At 27.4% G+C, this 24,363-nt stretch overlaps 1 pseudogene; it reads right to left on the reverse strand.

The window, feature by feature from the left end:
• Window positions 1-22,050, reverse strand: part of LOC113558231 — a 44,118-nt pseudogene extending 22,068 nt beyond the window's left edge.
• Between the last annotated feature and the right edge of the window lie 2,313 nt (window positions 22,051-24,363).

The following is a 24,363-nucleotide window of genomic DNA, read 5'->3' on the forward strand; positions in this document are numbered from 1 at the left end:
AAGAACAATCATAGTATAATAATTACATTTATTACTTAATTTAACTGACATGTATTGTAAATGGAAAAATAATATTTTTTTTTTTTAGTAATATTTATTATTTTTATGAGGTCTCGTCTCCGTCTCCGTCTTACTTGAATAACTTAGTAAAATGTTATGTTTAAAAGAATTTACGTTATTCGGTTATTTTTGATATTAGTTTAAATCGAACCTTATTATTATATTTAACTATTTAAGGTTAATAACAAACAACATGTTTCTAAGTAAGTTTTGAACATTCAAAATGTATATATAATTATATATATATATATACGGTGAATCTTCCATAAAACGAACTTCCATTTTACGAAATGTTTTGTTTAACGAAATATTTTTAAGAACTATGATCTTCATTGTTAATGAGAATACATAATTCTATTTAACGAATTCCTCCATATTATATTTTTTTTAGTTGCTTATTCGACTTTGTTATATGGAAGTTTTACTGTATATATACAAGGTGTCGTACGGAGATCTGTCAAATGAAATAATGAAATCTCTTTGTTCTAATAAATATTTTATAAAACGTCTTTTAAATATAATTCATAGGAACTTGCGTTACATTTTTATTTTTATTTTCTTAATAACGAAAATAAAAAACTTAAAAACTGACTATAAAAATGTCCAAAATATTCAAAATAGTAAATTTGTAAATCTGATTTAAAAAAAAATTTAGATGGTAAAAAAATTTATTTAAGTCAAGTGACTGATTTTTTACAATTTTTTTTTTTTTTTTTTTTTTTCAAATAATTATGTTTCTAACATGAATTAGATCGTAATTTACCTAACGAGAATATTGATATTTGTAAAAAATCAGCCACTCGACTAAAATAAATGTTTTTACCATCTATATTTTTTTCAAAATTAGATTCACAAATTGACAATTTCGGAAAATTTTTTATCAATTTTATTTTTTTTTTATTTTCAGAATTAAAAATAAAAAAATAAAAAATGTAAGACAGGTGTCTATGTATTATATTTAAAAGTATTTATTTAAAAAATATTGATTAGAACAAAAGTTATTTAATTTATAAGATTTTCGTTGGATACCCAGGCCCGTATATACAACAACATCCTCTAATTTAATTTAGGTTTTCATAAATTTAAAGCAAAAAAAGACACAAAAAATACCTCTTGTAACAGTACAATATCCAATGGGAATCTTTTAATATTTTTTGCGGTAGTATCATAATCAATAAGATCCGGTAGTTTTTTTAGAATTTTAGAAGATAAATCTAAAACTTTGCCTTCTGTATTTCTTCAGCTACTGTTGATTGTCCTTGTAAAATCATGAGGGCATCGCAAATTATACGATTCTCTCCCATCAAAGAAGCCATTTCAGCATTACCATGTTGTCCAAATATTTCGGGGCTATCTACATTGGACGAATCAATATAATTTCTGTACATTTGTAAATTTCCATCTCTTGGGATAAAATAATTTGATAATGAAGATAATCTATATAAACCATAAAAATATTTATTTCTGCATTTTGAATAAACGATTAAAGTTTTAGTTATATTTTTAAAAGAACGTGTCGACTTCTTAAATGTTTTTAAGATCTAGACTTAAATATTTTGTGGTGTTACAAATATAATCTATTTTTAGAATATTTAAAAATAATCTTCAATAAATCAAATAAACTAAAAGATATCCAAAAATCTTAATTATATACCTACTTTAAATGTATTACCTATTTACATATTGGATAAATGTTTTTTTTTTTTTAACAAATATATAATAGACTGTATACAAATAAGTCATGTGTTAAGAATTGTCAAGCATGTATTCAACCATATTAAATTATTTATAGAAAATTATAGGTTTTAAAATAATTGAATAACAGTTTTCATAGTTAAAAGACTTTTGAATAAATTTAAATAATACAAATTTATGAAAAAAAAATAATATACATATTGCAACAGTTCTAATAATTGTTAAAGTTTATATATTATTAAATATATGACAGATAATTTTATAGAATTTTACCATAATTTCCTAGTGAGTTATTATAAGATTATAAGTTATGTGGAATGTATGTAATTTCAATGTAGCATATTAATCATCCGAAATAATTATAGAACAAAATTATTTACATTTAAGTAAAATATTTATAATAGTATACCAAGCATTGTTTTTAATAATTAATATTGATTACGTATTACATCGTTGTAAATAATGACTGTAGCTTTCAACTAATTAATAATTATGAGAATTTTTTTTTTTTTATAACAATAATAAAATTAAATGATAGGTATACAATACCTGTAATGGGGTGTTTTAATTGCATCTTCATTAAAATATTGTGCAATATAAGTGTCTAGAAGTCTTCTGTCCATGTTGTCAGTAACATGACCACCATAAAAATCCAGCAATTAAATATTTTAAAGCTTTCCAAGGAGTTTCTTCATATTCATCTAAATATATGGATAGTAAATTTTCTGATACCTAAAACAAAAAATTGAAAAATTATGTTTAGCTATATTCTACTACACTAATGTCATTTCTAAGTCAATATAATATTAAAAATTTACAAGTATTCTTAAAATATAATATAATATAATAATTTACTTCAAAATCGGAATCACTAAAACTGTAAATCACGTTCCATCCAAGATTTTGAAATTTTTTTCTTTCAATTAATATTGAATGAAAAAAGCAAAGTGAAAATATTAATTTTTTGTATTTTTCTTGTGAATTGCATTTTTCGAACTGTTGATCGGTTATATTCTGGTATATAAACGTTTCATATTTGCTTTTAATCCCTGATTATAATACCAATTTAATACGAAATTATTACTATTATTATTTTTGTTATTTTTAAATTGTTATTAATTACTTTTGGTGGTTCAGTTGTCATTTTTTATGCGCTTTGTAATAGCGCTATAGGAAAATCGGGATTAGGATTTGAACTTAGCCACAATCGGAAATCTGGGTGAGATTTACCATCTTGCATAACATCAACTATTTTATCTAATTGTGGCATCCATGACAAAGAAAGATGACAATTAGCAAGAAATACCCACATGCCCTTTTTTTGACCTTCTTCGATTAATCTATTGATATAAATAAAAATTATTTCAAATTAAGTTTTAATTTTAAGTTATATTACTGTGTTGCAACTAATGATTGGCCTTGACCCAGAGATAGAGATGCATAAGTTGTATTAAAATTTGAAGCCAAAGCAACTAATGTATTAGTTGGATCCACACCAGGAGATAACAAAAATATCAATGGTGTCTTACAACTAGAATCTTCTAGTGCACTTTAACATCCATAACTGGTGGTTCTATGAACTTAGAACCGAGCTTACTGACAATAAAATTTGATATCGCAAATGATAATCTGTCTAACCGCAAAGATCTTACGAATAACATTTTTTGAAATGAATTAGTGTTCTCATTCCAATTTCCTATTGGATACAAATTAGTTTTAACTGATATATCTAAGCTTAATTAATATTCACCAATAAGTTTTAATGATTCCGGATTCGAAGACATATACCATTGTTTCCATTCTCGAGAGAACTGCTCAAAAGATTTTTCTACTCCAAGAAACCCCGGTAATTTATTTAATTCGGAAATATTATCCCAATTGGACGACGACAGCCAAGCTTTAAAATAAAATAAAAATGTATTTTTCATTTTTAAGATTGAATAATTATAGACATACATGAACAAGGATTTTCTGACTGTTCTACTTTATTAACTACTATACCACCCTTTAAAAGAAATTCCATTTCATATGCAGGTATTAAGTCATCTGCCATTAATAAACTTATGATTATTTGAAATGAAAATAATAATTTGTGAACTTCAAATAGCCCTCGACAAGTATTTTTATATACTGCATATGTATGGTAAGAATTCAAATGATTTAATCTTTCAAAGAGTACTTCATTTTTTTCACTTTTTCTTATTGAATTCTCAAATAAATCCATATATGCATCTAATGAAAATTGATACATAGGATCGATTTGATTAAGTTCATTAAGAACAAAAAATAAAATGGATGCTCGTTTAGCACAAGTTCTATAACCCTGCAAAATAATCATTTACTGAAATACATTTTTAAGTCAATATACTTTTAAATAATATTATATTAATTTATATATTATGATTTATTTTATTTATATTTAGTTAAAAATGTTTTTTTTTTTAATCAATAAATATTTAGTCATACCTCTCGAGCAACATCAATATCAATCTGAGTTGAAAAAGAGGTTTGAAGTTGTTCATTAACACTTGCTGATGTAATTTTTGATGAATCTAATGTTTGGAAAAGTTCATCATTTTCTAACAGCGATCCTTCAATCTCATTGAGAAGTCTAAGAAGTTCATCTTCCAGTTCAACCAGTGTTTTTTTACCTTTATCAATGTTAATTATTAGATTATCTTTAAGTATTTTTAATTCTGGTTTTTCCATTGTGATCACAACGTCCAAAAGTTGGTCTTCAAGGCCTTCTTCTTTAATTGCGAAATTAACTACTGTTGTTCGTGTAAAAATTTCAGGAGGATAATACGGATTTCTCAATTTTGTTGTAATAAAAAATCTAAAATTATCATTATATGGTAACATATTATCACCCATTTTAATATAAAGTTGATTTTCTAAAAGAAAATGAATGATTACTGAATTTATTTTATTCTTAAAATATATCAAACAATGGACTTTGATTTATTTACCTTTTCTATAATCGATTTTGATAAAACTGGCATCACCGAGGGATCGAGATGTTTCAGAAGATATTTGTAACAATATGGATTTCCATTTTGTAGTGCCATTTCCAAAATATTCATGTAGTTGGGTAAACAAAAATCAATAGTTTTCAAATCGTTTTCAGCTTCCATGTGTTTTATCCATTTCAAAGCTTGACATTGTGGATCTATAATCAATGGCCATCTCGAGCTACGACTTATAATAATTCCATTTTCTGTGCTTAAGTCATCGTTGGGTAAACCATGAATATTCCAGTTTCTTATAGTAGCCGGATCAGATAGAAAATCTTTTATTGTCATATGTTGGATTATTTGGAATTTTCATATCTTTCACTGAATTTGTCCATAGTTTGAAAAGTATATCTCTATACTTAAATAAAAATGGACCCATATACGAAACAAATGCTATACTCAGTAGACAGTCACCCGGTAAATAATCAAAATTTATATCTAATGTTTTACAGTTTCTGTCCATCGTATTTTTTCGTCATATAGTCCTTCAATTAATGAAGCTGCTCTATCAAGATTTCTTTTCAAAGTATCTGCCTATAAATTAACATTTTTTATTAATTAATATACAAATTTTAATTAATTAAATTTACCTTTTTAACCAATTGTTCTTTTTCTTCCATTTTTTTGTCAAAATCGGTTTTTAATTTCAATAACAGTATTTGTATGTCAGATAATTTCTGTTGTGCAGTAAGTAATTCAGTTTCCTTTTGCTTAAGATCAGACAATGCTGCATCGGCGGATTCTTTTTTGGGAGCTACAATTCTAATATATAAGAAATATTTTTATATTGTATTTATATATTACATACATATATATAATATATATGTATACTCGTAATATGTCGTACTTGTAAATGATAGCATATTTTTCTATTGCGATGACCCACTGAGCAAGTGATTTAGCAGCTATTGATTGAGCTCCTACTTTATCCGGTTCAAACTCTGGATTTGCTGTATATGTGTTTATTTTCTTAATACTTTCGGTAACACGTGATCTTTATCAAAATCTCTTAACTAAACGTATTATTTAATACAACTTAAATGTATTTAACTTATTTTATTTAAAAACTAACCTGGGTTAGAAATTTGGATCTCCTAATTGTCTTTTGGCTTCAGTCCAACTAGGTTCAGATTGTTTTAATATCATTACAGCCTCTAAAACTAATTTCACTCTATGTGGTGGTTTTGAAAAAGATTTTACTTCAGCAAGATCTTTTTTATTGAGTGCATTTAAAGCCTAGATAATAGGTATATATTTATACTGCCTATTCTTATATTTACCAATTGTAATAAATCAATGTTATTTATTATATAATTATTCACTTCCATAGCTTCTTCTAGCGCAGGTAAAGCCTTTTCTAAATCATCATTGCCAATTTATACAATTCTTGGCACACAATCTCTTCTTCTTTGATTTTAATACTTTTTTCGTCAACTTCAGTTTTTTGTTGGTCAGCTATTGATGTTTGTTTTAAAATAACTGATAGAAATTCATCACACTCCATGGTATATGCTCTGAACAATTTTTGTAGCTTTTTCTAAATCTACTGTCATTCCAGCTACTTTTTCACTGGTATCGTCTATTTTAAACAAACCATTTCTTAATTTATTTGCTTTATTCGCAACCTCTATTCGTTTCTTATGTAATGTTCTGTTTAAAATAACTTAATCAATTAATGTATACAATATATATTATCTATTTGAGGTACTCTTTATATCCAGTTACTAGTTCTAAGTAATTTGTAGGTGTAACGTAATTGTATCGCTTTAATTCTGAAATCATCATCTTAGAATATTCTCCTACAGAGTGGTGAATAATAGCGAATATATTTGCAATACATAGTTTCAATTCCGACTATAATATAGAAATACAATAGAAATAAATCGTAAAAATAATATTAATTTGTGTGAATATTACCTCTGATAAAGATATTGAATCAACATGGAATACCTAAAAATAAATTTAATATACAATTAATCTTACAACTGTAAAAATAAGTTTTTATAAGCACGTCTTTTGTATATCTGGGAGTTTTTAATTGTTATCTTAGTTAGATTTACTAATTTAAGTTGGATATAGTAAGAATACTTAGTTGCTTACATTAATAATGAATTATCATAGTATCAACAATAATTATTTTAAAAAAATAATGAAAAGAATGGTGAATAAAAAGTATAACTATAGTATCCTACATGGCTATTATCTACATTTTGATTTTAAATACTAGAGCAATAAAAAAAAATGATTATTAACACAATAAATAACTTTATTTAGTCTATGATTGGATAAAAAATAATTAAAAAAATTAATGATTGAAATAATTTTTAAGACTTCTAATAGATACTATGGGACATTACATTACCATATAGGTATATGATTATTTTTTCATTAAATTATAACATTCTAATAAATTGTATATTAAATTGTAACGAAACGGAGAATTTATGTGTGTAGAGTTTCTTTAAAAAATACTAGTAATATGTTTACTTTTTATTTCTGAAAACATATTAACTACTTTTAAGCTATCAATAGTAATTAATTTTTTTTTAGCATTTTTGTGATTATTAATCAACGATATCGTGGCTTGATAATGTAGTTCAAGCCATTCGTGGTATTATAATATTTATATGTACATATATAATTTACAAATGTGAAAAATGTGTATATATATAATGTATTTCAAGTTTTACCGTACCTTATATGATAATTATTTTTAGATTAAAAACAAAGTTTTTGAACATTGAATTAAAATGTAAACCATGCCATTGCAGTGATCTATTTTAGGATGAGTTGTATTTGAAACCTACTATGTAGTAGAAGTGAGTTCCACAGTATTTTTTTCCGAAATTAAAAATTTTGTTAGAGGAAATAGTTATGCTAGTATTTTTTCACGAGAAAATATTGTCTGTTCGTAATCCATTATACTTATAATCAATTATATATATTTTTATTCTTACTCTTGGTGCACCAGTTATAGTAGCCAACACTTCTACAGTACTAAGAGAGTTAAATGCCACTTCAAGTAAAGCTTCCTTAGGCCAATCCAAAAACCAATCAATTGTAGTACAGTTTACCAATGAAGGATACTGACGTAACCGTGTTCTAATTTTTACAATTAAAAAACAAAACAAAAATCAGTAAAATAATTTATTTTATAAAGCTATTTATAAATATTTGAAATATCAATAAAAATATTTTTAATTTTTCTAGAAAATCTAAAAGAACCTATTTATTTTTTATATCTGTAGTAAATCGATTATATGGTTCTAAATAACTCTTTGTGATTTGATATTAAAAATTTATTTGATCACGTATTTGTACGATAATGTATAAATAGATATTGTAGAAGTAAGAAAATGTATACACTATATGATATAATCAAAACATACATTGAATATTATTTAAATACTTTTTATTTAGAAAATATACGAAATTATGTTTAAATAGTGAATTACAAAAAATGTTTACATTTTCTTTACTACAAAAATTGACATGTCTGTAACGATAATAAAAGATATTGTCTATCGATTTTTTTATTTACTCAAATTACTTAAAAATTTAGTAAGTAAATAATTATAAGTGTTACAAACCCAGTATACCCATACACTGGGTATGTAATCATCGAAAATTTCTATAATGTATCATATTATTTACGTCGAATATGGTATAGTATTATCACTATAATCTATAGTATAGTATATATTATACCTTATGTATTATAATCGTCTTTGTTTTTACCTCATCTAATTTTTAGAATCTATTGTCACTATTTCATCACAAATATTAATAATTTGACGATGAGTCAAAAACTAAAAATGGATCCCAGCAAATCATATAATTTATGTCGTGTTTGAAAAATAATATTTTAGATAAAGTAACCACATTCAGTCCTCTATATTTTTACTCACCTATAGAAAGAGTTTACGTTTTCCATTTACAACAATAAATGATAAAAATGTACTGTTCACCCATTCGTGTTTAAAACTTGATTTTTTCTTTTCTTTTTTTTTAATAACTAATTGATTAAATTAAACATACCTAAATTTAATTCCAATCGGACTAAGACATAGAACAACGTGAAGATTACTTCTTACGCGATCTAGGAAAAATGAATAAATATCATCTGTTGTTTCTGGAACACCTTCTCTTTTAGCAGCATTCGATAATTGTTCTTTAATCTAAAGAAAGTAAAAATAAACTCACAATGTATTTCAACTTGAATTAAGTATCCTAACCTCATCAAACTCTTCTTCTTTGTACAGTTGTGGTACTTCACCAGTGCTTAATATGTTATTTATGATCTCCAAAAACATTTCATTTACAATTTGTGTGTCATTAAATAAAAACGATGTCGGTTGATCTCTCACTCCCGTTTGATAATACAAGCGTTTTAAGTCTTCTCTGAAATCTCCTATCGCATACGATTTATTCAATTCAATTGTAAACATTTTGTAATCACATAACCAGTTCGCGACTTTTGCAAGTGAGGATCGCCCGGATCCACCTATTAGAAAAATAATTCAATTTTCATAATATTATTAAAGCAGAAAAATAAAAAAAAGTAACAATTTACCAATGCCGACTAGCATTATATAGCCCCTTGGTTGGGATATAACTCTGACGATACGACATATATGGTCAATCGCGTCCCTAAATAGTACGAGGTTCATTGGTATAACTCCAAAGCTTAAATTGTAATTGTTTAAACTTTCGTTAATAAATTCACGTAGGTATTTTTCATCTGTAACTTCCATGTATCGTGAATTCTTGTTCAGAAAATCACAGAATATTAGACCTTGTTCTGATGAGCATAGACTTCGATAAGTCATGTCATATTGTTTTCCCAGTTGAACATTAATTTGATCCATGAACCATTCTCGATCGCTGTAACGTAGTTATCAGAATTAATACAATTATTAAATGTTTGCATATTATCACAGGAATCTTGAATAATTTACTTCTCGTCGATTAATTTGTCATTAAATACGCGAAACACTTCATTACACCAAAGCCGCAACATCGCATTGTCAGTTGTCTGACTATCGGTATTACTGCGCAACAGTCCTTGAAATACCTAAAAATTAAATAAACTATTAAGAGACAGAATTATACACGTAACAATGTGTCAAAAAAATCTTCAGCATATTTTTAAATAAACTTAATAAATATAGAATTTGTATGTTATATTAAAAGATGAATGACGCACTTTAGATATATCTCTCAAATTGAATAAATAGTGCATTTTTGCTGGCGTTGGCAGCAAATTAGCTACTACACTTTTGTAAAGATTTAATGTCATGTTGGTTAATCCATTTCCTAAAACGAGGAAAAAAAATTGTCAACATAATCATGATATCAACACAGAGTAACATATTTTAATATCCAAACTTTACTTAGGTTGCGTATGTGTTCTACAAATGATTTTAAATGTTGGCTTAACATTGACATGTAAATGTTTGATATTTGCGCTTCTTCGGGAAACGTTAAGTTTATCACACTAAAGGAACTCAACAGTCTATTACTAATGGTGCTCCTGCCGCTTCCAGGTGGTCCCATTGCACCAATCAGGAGCATATTCTTCACATACTTCAATAATCGACTATGTCGATCAAACCAATACTCGTAGTCTATCCATTGTCGAATCAATTCTAGTGGTGCTTGAGCTCCATAAATTTCTTTTTCAGGCATGTTCATGTCATCCAAAAATGTCACCAACGTCTTATCTGAATATCAAAGTAGTTAATAAAAAAAAATAATTAAACAAAGACGTGCCAAGAGAATAGAGATTGTATATAATTTTTAAGATGCAGATCTTATGTATAATATTATCATTGAAAATGTTGTATTAAGTACTTGATAGAGGAACGTATGTATCCTTTGTACGTTTTTCCAATCGTCCTTCAATGTTTTCCTGAATATTATGCACTGTAGTTTGTGCTGACATGTTAATTGTTAAATTTAAAAATTTATTTTTATCCAAAACATCTAGTGCTTTTTTAACAGTCAATGTCTTTCCGGTGCCAACTGGGCCAACTAATAATACAGGTCGCTTTTACTTAAAAAGCTTCTACAAGATAATTGTAACGAACGGTGTCAATCGTAGGAACGATAATTTTGAAAAAAGGTAATCTGAAAATAAAATTATTGAGCGGATGCATACAAAAATGATGCAATGTGTACTCTGTATTGTATATCCAAGAACTATCACGTAAAAAATTATCCCAGTGATAAAATTGAGCAGATTTCGTATCGACGTAATAGTGATAAACTGTATCGCTTACTGGAAATACTACTTCTTTCTCTCTAAAAAAAGTGTCAATTTTTTTACGACCATCTTCATTAACTACTGCACAAATTGACCAAACCACACTGTAAAGTTATTTTTCAGATGTATTTTATATTTTTAATTATTTGTATTAGTTGTTACCAAAACAGAAACCATAATTTAATAAGATGTTCGTAATCATCTGGTTCTAATCCAGTTGGCGTATTAATAGCTAAATCATTAGATGTAAAACATTCAAGTAATGTACATAATGTAACAATAGAACTCAATTCGGGTAAAGGAACAGTTTCAACGCAGTTTAACCGCTTAAATTCAAGCACAGCAGTTACATATTTATTAAAATTTTTTTCTATCTAAAAATATTAATTTTGTATTTAATTATTATGTATATTTAAAACAATGATTCATTAGGTACTCACAATAGTCTTGTATGGTTGATATTGAAATTTTGTTAACCATGATTTACAATACAAATTCCAGCCAAAATCTTATAGTCATTGTACACTATTCCACATCTAGAAACAGTAGCTGGAGATGCAGCAGCTAAGTCTTCTACTTCAAAAAGAAGGGTAACCTAATTTGAATAGTCAGTATCAAATGTTTCCCAGTATATTTATACAATGTTTGTCGTTTAAATGTATTACAATTGCTTTACCTGTTCAGGCATTGTAATTCGTTCGCTATTAATAAGCGTCAATACTTTATTGTCGTCCATCACCGAATTCATATTTTCTATCCAAAGGGCATCAACTGGGCCATCGAATAGTATCCATTTTTGTTCAAGACTATTATCTGTGATTTTGATAATATATATATATATATATATATATATATTACATCAATTAAATAAATAAAGTAAAATAATTTAAAAAAACACGTTATTTTAAGTATTAAATATAATTTGTTATAAACAATTGAGTTGTTATGATTTCATGATTTGTATATTTAAAAATATTAATAACCTGAACAAACTGTACGCATCAAAGATGATAATACACCATCCATCCAATCTTGAGAAGAATTATATTCTCCATATAGTTCACCAAGGGTGAGTGCTTTAGGATTCAAAGGATATTCCTATTAAATAATTTAGACAATATACAACATACACATAAATATATACAAATATGAAATATAAATACTGTAAAATGACTAAAAATTGTACTTTAAAAATTCTAAATCATTTTTAATTCAATAATTTATTTTGGTGTTTCAGCATGATAAGTGATCACATTGTAATTTATAATTATGTTATTACTATTATTGTATTTCTTTGCTTTGCATGATATAATAAAAACCTCAGATGGTAACCAGTACCCATTACCACCTCCGCGCACAAAAGACGATCATGGAGGTACTCTTATATGAAACAAAGTATATTGAGTACAGTAACTCAAACTATATTTATTTATAACATGTTTTACTCCCTTTTTATTTAAAATAAAAACTTTAGACTTACAGTAACTGATACAAATGATTCAATTTTCTCTGTTTTTAATAATTCCATTGCCTCTTTTAAAGTTTTCCATGTAGCAGTTTTTGCCGCTCCAGTGGGTCCCAATATCATGACAGAATGCCTAGAAACTTTGGTTTCATACAACTGAATGATTTTTGCAATAGCAGCTTCTGATGGTTGATGATTTTTTTTTGCCATACATTGCTTTATTGCACGGATAAGTTGATCGTTTTTAATTTCTGGTAGAGTGATACTGGGAAATAAATCTTTTGCAATGCCCAAAAATATTGGAAGATCATCTACTGTAAGTTTTGCTAAATTCATGTTATGCATTGCCAATAATAGAACCTAATTACATATTTTAATATTAAAATTAGTGACAAATCAATTTATTTATTTTTCAAATATTCATTGTTTAATACGTAAAAGTAGTTTATACCTCGTCATCTATCATACTCGGATTTGTCGTCTACACTGTCCGGCATATCTTATTAACGAAACTAGGCCTCTAAGTCCAAATTCGTAATGATCTTGTTTGCTAAGTTTTTGTTTACACAACACGAATAAAATGTAAACTTTGTTGGCTAAGACTCTGGTTTCTCTAAAACCTTCTCCAAATAACATGATCTCAGCAATGAGTTTGCTGTCAGGAACCATCATGGATATGGCACGGAACATTGACTTTAAATTATCAGGTAATTCTGTCCTACCGGCGTATCCAGGATTCATTGTTATAAAAATACCACACGTACGTATGAGTCTGATAGGTGTGCCTTCGAATACGAATTTATGTTTTTGAGAGGCGAGGGCAGAATATATAGACAATATTTGTTGTGCTACGACTGACAACACTTCGATATTTATACGATTAAATTCATCAAAACAACCCCAAGCACCTTGTTGTGCAAGTCCTTTTAGTAACAAGATTAAGATATAGAATAAAAATTAAGATAAATGGTAGAATAAAAGTAACATAGTACAAAATGTGGTGTATATTTACCGGAAAACATACGTCCCATGCTCTTATAATCCAAGCCATCTGAGCAATTTATGACAATGACATAATATGCTAAATTTTTCCCTAAATCTTTTACAGTTTCAGTTTTTCCTGTACCTGCAGGTCCTTTTGGGCTACCGCCACGAAACAAATTTAGTGCAGTAGTCATTGTTATATAACATCTATCTGTCAATGGCGTGATGACTAATCTCCCAGAATTACCTAAGTACTCATAGCCATATTGTTGTTCAGTATTTGTTTGTCGGATGGTTAGTTCGCTTTCTTTTTATTCCAATAAAATCGTAATTGTGACATCCATTCAAAGTCGGTCACGTCAATACACTCTGTATACGGTTAATCACAAGAAGAAGAAAGGTTCTTGATTATTATTAATCAAACAGATTAAGATTAGATTTGTATAATTAATATTTCACTTACTAGAATTATACATATGATCGACTACATCTCTAGCATGTATTTCGATAGTGACCAATGAAACAATTTTTAAACGATCTATTTTTGCAAGATCTCCACGAATAGCATCCGAAAATCTTAATAACATTTTTTTCTGTTTTTTCCTGAGTTGTTTTAACGGTTTACTGACTCCAGCATGTTTGGATTGTAATAACGCTACTGTACATTGGGCTGTCCAGTGGATCTTAAAAATCATTATGATGCAATAAACTAAAAATTAAAAAAAAAAAAAAACACACTTGAGATGCTGTAATACACAATTGTCCTGGCCAGTTTAATATCCATTGATCACGAGTCTTAAGGTTTTTCTTCAATGCCTCTAGTACAAATTTCAACTTATTTTTAAGTGTATTTCGCATTACTGATTCTATAATTAAACATGCAATTTTAATTGCGAGAGAATTTAAAGAAATTTACGAAATTTACCAACAGTACTAAGCCAATATTCTACAGGTCCAGAACACTCAACATTAGAAATGAAAGGTATGTATTCTCCGTCAGCCGAATACATTCCTATGGCGTATTTTTCATTATCCTTTAATTTAAATTTTTAATAATACGTCATATTGTATGAAAATATTAAGTATTGTTATTATGTTACTTACTGTGAGTTTTAATTTGTTAATATTGTCGAAACATTTTTTAAAATGTGGTTGCAGACGCTTTGGATTATTTGAATGTACTAGTATATCTAATAAGTCATCGTTGGATATAAAATAAAACCGGGGAAAGATGTTTCGCTTTGTCTCCATGTATAACTCTAGTGCTCTCTGGGTTTCTTCTAACCGCGCACTCATGGCATTCAATTTTTTTAATAGAGCTAAGTATAAATTTAATTTAGAACAATAAAGATTAATAAATTCTAATATATATTGTAGAAACACGATATATACGTTTTGAACGGGTTGCCTTAAACAGATTACTGTCTGTAAACATTTTATATGTTATCTGTTTCCACTCTTGTGTTAATAAATCAAAGTCGTTTGCTTCTTTTGGAATTTGTTTGCGAATATCATCTCCTTTAAATATGTTCTAAGATGGTAAAAGAAATTAAAGAAATAAATACATAAGTTATTAACAATTTGTATATACCATTGCATATAAAAATTGTTTTTGAACAGAAAGTGTTATTTCTAAAACTTCTGTGACGAGGGAAATTCCTTTTGACCAATAGTCGGCCTCCTTGAAGAATATGGAAATATATCTAAACAAAAATATTTGTAAATAAAAATTAAAAAGGATTAAATAATGATTATTTTACTTTGATCCTTTCATAGAATATAGTTGCACTAGATGTTCTTCTAACATTTGTAATGTTTCATCGGATACTGAAATACGATATATGTCTTCATCACTAGAATAACTTATGTTTAAATCCATGTAAGTCCATGTATCTGCTATTGATTTTATTGACTAAGTAGAAATATAAATAATTGCGTAGGTTAAATATATATTTAATTAATACATATTGGAAGACTTTTACGTTTTCTATATTTAGTTCCATTGTTGCTTTACTTGAAATTTCACTTATTTGATTTCCGTATTTTTGCATTTGCATTTGCATTATTAATTCCAAAGTAAAACTGGGATCAGTTTCATTGAAATATCTTTGGAATGTCATTCAATTTTAAATTTGGAGATTTTTTATTATATAATAATAGGTACTATAATAATCACTAACTTAGTCATCGCTTCTCGTACTTCATCCCAGTGGCGGTTGCGCATTGCTGGATTTTTCAAATCATTAATTAGTGGTAGAACACGCCTAAAAGCGTCTATAATATCGCGTTTGATTTCTATTATTTTCCAACTTTGATCTTTTTGCAATCTCAATGCAGAAGTTAACACTTTGTAAATAGTTTGTACGGATACTTCTATTTTAGATACTTTAATTGCCCAAAAATTGGCAGATTTATATTTTTTCCAAGTATTATCCCAACTTCGAGCAATTTTAAAAGTTTCATGTAAGAAAACCATTTCCTAAGAGAATTACATACAATGTGTTATAATATTTTTTGATATTATAATGAATCTTAAACCATTATGAAATGTAATTACTAATTTAATAGTTTTTAACTCATTGTTTTCTTAACATTCAATTAAGTTAATATATTGAAACATTTGTTAATCAATTTAAAATCATTATTTTATAAATAATAAATTAACTAATTTAAAATCAATTTTAGTGAGTTATGTAATATTAAAATGATTTAATTCACTTTTTTCATATTAAGTCGTGGTGGCTTCACATATTTCAAATTAAATATTGCAAGATTATATTTTAATTGTTTTTCTTCCCTTTTTATTTTTTGATATTTTCCCCGCAGTATTGACAAGCGAACTAAAGCCGCTGTAATATAATGTAAAATTACAAAAAATTAGCTTTGATGTATGAAAGGTGTTGCGTGTATATCGTAAATTGAGTAGTCAACTGTAATTTGAAATCAATGATAATTCATTGAATATGATTAAAAACGATTCTAAGTGGAGACGGTGTATCAGTCTTTAGTTTCTATGTCTACAAAATAATTTAGGATTTTGACGAATTTTGTCAACTTGAAATCCAAATGATCATAAAAAAGTTGTAAAATTTTTTAATAGCTGTGATATAAAATTTTGAAGAATCTTGTATTATATTCGCATACACCTTTACTCAGAAATAATTTTTTTAGTATACATAATATGTTTTTCACAACTATAAGCACTTTTAAATTTCTACTTCTAACATAATATTAATAATTTATAGTATTATCTTAATATTAAGTGTTTCCAAATAAAAAATATATTCAATTTTTTACCTGTAAGCTCCCTTTAAGTTAAATATTTAAGTATTTGTTCTACTTAAAACAGTGGTTACTAAAAAAATAAATTAAAAAATAATAATAATTTAATAGCTGTAAAACTGATATAATCTTATCACTGTTGCACTTAGAATCTCAAATAAACTATGGCATTTATTAATGTATTTTTAAACGTATTAAAAATTGTATTCTTTTCTTTGGTACTTATCGAATATAGTTTTATATATTTTATAATTATTATTAATTTAATGAAGTATGATTGAATACATTGTATACAATTTAAGTTTAATTTATTTATCAAAATTAATAATATGATAAAAACTAATTTCGATAAGAGTGTATTAAACGAACCTCTTGAAGTCAATTCTACATTTTTGGATTCGGTTTCTTTAAATTCTTCCCAAATTGTATTAAAATCTTCAACATTTTCCTTGAAAATTTCTTGATCGCGTAATACCATGTCGTGGAATGCTTCTTGTTTCTCTTTTAACATCACTTCCGCTTCATTCAATAAGATCGTATAATTATTCCACGAATTATGTAAATTATTATACAAGCTTCGTAATATATCTGACATTTCTATTTCATGTTTGTCTATAAAGGGTAAATATAACTATGACGTTCCTTCATAAAATTAAAATAATTTTAGATCTAATCGAAAACACACCTATAATAAGCACGTTTTTAGTGATTAAATTTATATCTTCTTTTTTGGCAATACATTCTAAATCTACTTTTTTTTATATTCAATAAATTCCACCATTTCGTCCAGGTTAACTGGTGGTAACAGCACACTATTAAATTTAAAGCAAATAACTCATATTACTCTATTTTAATTATATGTAGTAACGTTTCAAACCTACCGTTCACCGTTCATTTTAATATAGTCATAAAATCCTTCGATAAGGGTGGTCGTTTCGCCTAAAAGTAATATTGAATAATTTGAAATCCAATCTTGACAGTGTCTTATAATTTGCTTCATCATATCGCTGATCTTAACAATACTACAAGATACTGCCGTTTCGGTCTCCATCTCGTTTAATTTGCTTATATAACTGAGGTACCTGCAAATATATTTAATAACAATTTATTATTATATGATATTTATAAAATGTATGTTTGATTTGTCATACAGCATAATTTCTTTATCAATGGAATCCGCATTATGCGCATTGGATTCAAATTTATTAAAATGATATTGTTTGTCCCTAGTCCAAATATCACTGTACTGCGTAAAAGTATTCATATAATTATTTATTTGTATCAATAAATCCTTCGTTGCTAAATAAAACACAAGAATAAAAATTTACTAATTTAACACGTACGGCCAACGTAATATTAATACACTGTGGTTGTATTGAACTGAAGTCAAAAACATCGTTTAAAAAATAAACTCTCGACCAACCTCGTTAGAGTGTATTAAGTTATAACAACATAGGTAATAGTTAATTTATATATAATAAGTTTACACAAGTTTACGACATAAACACGGGAATATTGTGTCGTAGATTAAATTTGTGGTTCATTTTTAGTGAACAAATAATAGTAAATTAATGTTATTTCTGATTTTGACGTACTGATATCGATCTCCGTCTGCAGGTCAGAACACACTTGGTCGTGTGCGATCGCATAGCTGTATGGCATCAGATTAACGTTCGTGATTTTAAATGTATGACACAACCTGGGTATAACTTTTAATGCTGTTGTCATATCCAAAAGTACTTTCATGGAATATACCACTATTTGTAATAAACTCGGATGGTATTTGATCTGCCGACAACCATACCAATTGATTTGTTGTGAACAAAAAAGGTTAGAGCAACAATGTATAGTTTCCATCAATCATACCTCATTTCCATGCAAACTGACGTTTATCAAAAACACAGTTTCCCTTCGTTGTGCTAAAGTGTTTTTCATCGACCATCTGACATTAAGAACTAACGACTTATGTACGAGAGTATCAATTTTGATTAGGTAGTGTTTCCAAAATAACATAATCTATTTACAGTTAATATTTGTTAAAGAACTTGTAAATATTTTTAATTCATCATTTTTATTTGCAAGTTTAAATATATTTTTTTTTTCTATTTTTGGAATTCAAATATAGTTTTAAAACGTAATTTCTCAATTTATTTTTGCGATGAATTAATGTATACCTCAATACATATTTTTAATTTGTAAACAGCTAACATAATATTTTATAACGGTTTTACATACACGCTTAATGTTTTTTTCAAATATTTCATACACAACAGTCACGTATCTAATAATTTCATTATAATAGCCGATAATTTTCAAGACCGAATTTCTATTACTATTGAAATAAAAATCTTTTTAGTTTATGTATTAAGTAAAAAGTATTTAAAAAAATAAAAACTTAAAATCAAAACCTGACATTCTTCTTCTTATGATTCAAACCATTTATTTTTATAAGTTCTAGTTCATTGCCGAACAATGGCGTATTAGATATTTGTGTACATATTTCAACAATTTCAGTATTGCATTGCTTATAACAATTTTCAATGTTTTGGACCTGAACATTATTATTGATAGATCGATAAGAAATATAAATATTTTTAAATCTTCCGTAATAAACTTTACTCAAACAAGACTTAACTGATTCCAATTGTTGATAACATTTGGGAAGATATTTGTTAACATTGTCTGATTGAGACCAAGTATATTTAGTAGCCAGCGGATCTATTGTCGTAACGCACGTATTTATTGTTTCATAAAACATTTGTATTTCTTGTTTAGATAAGCCTGTATTCCATACATACGACATAAATTAACTTACCTCAGACAATATTATCAACTACAATGCTAAAACGTACCAGCAATGATGTAATTGTAGTCCTTCAGAACCACTGTCACGTTTTTATGTAAGATTCGTATTTGTTTAGCAATTTTGGTAAATTCCGAGTATTCATATGGCATTCCTACTTTGATCAACTTCCAGCAAACAATTTCATCGGTCAAATCATAGATGTGACTTTACAAGAAAACATAATAATTTGTGCATTTCTAATAGATGATAAGACTTATGTATCTAGGTATACCTTTTTAGGCCTAAAGTAAATTTCCAACAACGATTTGATAATTGATTTTTTATAAAAATATGGTTGTCCAGTTGATCTTCGATTTCTGGATCAATCTGATCCCACCAGGCTCTAAATGAAGTCTTAAGCCTTCGCTGATAAAGGTCTGCATAAGAAGAATACGCCTCCCGTAATTGTTTAGCGAGAGAATTTGTTAATAACCACGGCCGGTCGAAGATAGCCTATTTCATATAGGTCCGCATTTTATTAGACAGTGTTGAAAATAATATTTTGGAAATGTGTTTAAAAATATCGAATATTATTTTGGCTAAATAACTAATGTATATTATGTTATGATAATTATTAGTGCATAAATTTACATTTTTTAGTATTGTTATTTTGTTGTACTGGGTGATGGCCATTATACAAATCCCCGAGTATTTTGGCATATAGTGAGGTATCCAATACTCATTTTTATCCACCACCGATGCAATATAGTCCATTAAAAATTTATATACTAATTTAGTCTGTAAACGAAAATAGTACTTAAGTGGCGGCCACTCGACGAAATATCGTAAACCCTGTAATATTTTAATGCAATCTATTTCATTGCAGGCTGTTTTCAACGCCATGTCCGTTATCCCTTCGATTTTTAAACATAATTGTTTGACTTTACTCTGAAATCTATTATCAAATAAATTAATACTTAAGTTCATTGTTATTTTGAAAAAAAAAATTGTTGAAATATATTTTTCAAACGATTCATTTGTGTTAACAAATTTTACATTATTAATAGTTTATTTTTGTACAACAGTAGGCAAATGGTATCGCTCTGCAATGTACAGCAGGTGACGAGTGTGTCACTTGTGGATATGTTCAATTTAAATTCAATGATGTATCATTTAAATGGTCCTAAGCGGAGATAGTCTATTAGCTTATATCATAAGTATACTTCTTTATATTTTTTATGTTATATAGGTAGCTGTTAAAATAATTTAGTTTATTTTTAGTAATAACATTAATATAATTTTTTCCTAAAAACATATTATATTATAAGTATTTAATTATCAAAGTATATTATATATTTATACCGTGTTTAAACTTGTATAACTAAAAATTGAACATTTTTTGTAAATACCATAAGACAGTAAAAATATATACACTAGAAATAAATAATATTTATAAAATATAATTATCTTTATATATTTTTTTGATTTTAACGTTCCAGTACGAAGAATCTCGTATACAATTTTCAAAACTTAAGTATAACAAAAAAGGAACAAATATGAATTTCTAACAATAAAATAGTTTGCAATTTTTGCGATTTTGACGAATTTTGTCAAAATTCCAACTTTAAATAATTATAAAAATTATTATCTCTAAATATTGTTGATATTTTTCAATTAGAAAATAAATAACTTAATTAAACCTTTTATTAAATTTTAAGTATTTTTATCGATTCATACATTTTTATCAACATTTATATAAAAAAAATTAAATATTTCTCATGCAGTCATGCCCATTTATAGCTCAAAAAGAGTAGAAATATTTTGAAAATTTTATCATAAATAAAAAATAAATATTTAAACATTTAGTGAAAATTTTAAGTATCTATAATCATTTACCTTGGAATCACACACACACACACACACACACACACACACACACACACACACACACACACACACACACACACACACACAAAAAAATACTGACTACAAAATTTCTGTTTTTCCTTTAATTATTATTATTATTACTATTATTTTTTTGTTTTTTGATTATAAAAATGTGATGAGAATTTTTTTACTTTTATTTCTCTAGATTACCAACTAAATCCAATTTTCTACAAGAAACCAACGCCTTTATAAAAAATCAAAGCAATTTTACTATCGCAAAATGTGACGACAGACAAAAAAACCCTATATCATTGTAAAATCAATGTATTCATTGCTCCCATCTGAATTTAATATGATACGATTCAATCGATGTCTATTTATGTCTATTTATATCGTAAAATTTTTCGTCGACAATAAAACCTTATAAAATATTATAAACACAAATAATTAAATTAATTCAATGCGATTTGTTACACCATACACATAACTTATTAATCGCTCGTTACCTATCGTTATGATAATTCCAAACATCGTCGAGCACATTGAAAATCTTAGTTAAAGGAACTTTCAATTCGTTGATATCAGCATCGAATTGTTGTTCGGTTTTATCCATATTTCTAACGAAATATTTCCCCGGGGTGAACGAAAAATTTGGTTTCGGTACGTCTATATGGTATACGTTTAACCTGGTAAAATATTTTGTCAAAATCAGTCACTAAGTAACCTACATTAATCGCTATTATCATTTCAATAAACAGCGACTGTCATGTACAGTTATTATATAAAATCGATACCTTTTAAATACTATTTTTGATTTCAATATATATTTTAAATTTTTGCAGCGTTCGATAAATTTGTACACGGGCTTGGCTTTTGCCCACAATACGTTTTCTTTAAATTGATTATTATACTTTCTTATCACCTAGACACATGTGAAAAAAAAACACGTTACCTTAAAACTATCAGTTGTAATTTAATGCCACTGTTACTTCATTATACACAGTTAGGCAATGTTGACAACACAGTAAACATCTGTGAAGAGAATCCATTAACATCTTTACGTCGCTGTCTAGTATATTGGCGGTGTCTATAGTTTTTCGACACAAAAATATTACTTGATTACACAGACATTCGCACAAATGGTCGAAATTGTATCTTAAATAGATCAAAGATTGGTCAAATTAATAAATAAATAATACATAAAGTATCCGATCGGGTAATTAGACGTGCGAAATGTGCGTTACGTTTTGTTGTAATAAAGCGATTCTTCAAATATGAAAATAAATTGTATAAATAAATTCGGTAACATGGGTATGATGTCTCTCAGGGATTCGATGTCGTACATATTTAAACACGGATCTTTAATAGTCTTCAAGTATTTCAGGTTAGATTTCGTCTCGGTTAACGATTTCTGTAACATTTATACAACAAATATAAAAATGTTTGTAAACGAGTAGACGAAAACACTTCAACAAACATTCGTCTGTATAGCTGTATCGTACCATATAGTAACATGTCAAATGTAATGAAAATAACCAAATAAAATAAATAAATATTGCAAACGGGAGGGTGGAGATAAGACAAAGAAAAAACAATTTATTACTTTAAGACTATTTTCTTTTACAAATCTTTACTGTTTTTCATATAATGAAATTATAATACAATGTATTATAATGAATTTAAATTAAAATATTTATAAAAGTAGGTACCTACCTAACTATTTTGAAACTAAAGTTTTATTGTGAGCCATAATTTGCTATGGAAGGTCAAAAGAAACAACAATTATAATATTATAAAGGTATAGTAATAGGTAGTAATTACGTTGGTTATTAAGACCAAATTGTGCACAAGTAAGATCGCCACAATAATCGACTGAATGCGCACTTCCGGTCTTCCGGTATTCAAGGTACATTTGGAAACAATAATATTAAGTGGTCCTATATATGTAGATAAAAATTGGATCGACGCGATATGAAAAATAGTTTGTCGGCTCTGTCTGGCATAATACAGGAACGGCGTAATATTTCGAAAAATCGCAATATAATATGTACGAAACGCAAGAACTAGATTTATTGTATTCCGCAGTCTAAGAGAGCGATATTGCAATACATATTTTACGCAAAGCAATATAATATAATATTATATAGGCGCCTCCTTACTGTACACAGTTTCATAAAATACACCGGTCGCCTCGGCCGCACAACACAATATTACGTTGGTACGTTAACCGAAGTACGAAAATATTGCTCCTAACGCTATCGCCGCACAGGTATATTAACACGCGAAGATCTCTTTATGAAATATGTGTATTATGCGCCCTCGACAGCGGTTTGTGGCCTATCCGAGCAGAATGATGCACGTCAAGCACAACAGTAGTTTTAATATCATTATTGTAATATTATTATATTTGTACGCGCCAGTCGGTGGTCGTTCGTTAGTATTATTTGCATTACCCCACACAGCCGTATAGGCAGGTACCGGCTGTGGGTATAGCGAGAAAAATATACTCACCATAATATTATAATGGTGAACTGTGGTGGATTTTACATAATACTTCCGAGAACGCTACACGATGCGTAACAAAGGTTTCATGTGTACGAGTGTATTATTACAAGCAATATTGTTTTGACGCGCAAATAATGTCTATTGTTTACAGTCGATTTAGTTTCCGCTTTATTTTTAATTCAATTTTTTAATTTATCTCGTTTTCCCATTTGACTATAAGGACCTTTTTTCCGAGGACCCTATTAGTGTTTGTTGCTTTCGATAAGAAAATATATTCAATACCAAAAAATCATTCGTTTGTGATTTAAAAATAATCGTGTTAAGGTAACGCGTGTTTGGCTTGTTAGTGAAAACATACACCTATCACTGATTTGTGTATTTATAAAATTCGTCGATATCGTTTCAATATTAAACGAGACCA

This window comes from Rhopalosiphum maidis, chromosome 3, assembly GCF_003676215.2.
Source record: "Rhopalosiphum maidis isolate BTI-1 chromosome 3, ASM367621v3, whole genome shotgun sequence".
NCBI lineage: Eukaryota > Metazoa > Arthropoda > Insecta > Hemiptera > Aphididae > Rhopalosiphum > Rhopalosiphum maidis.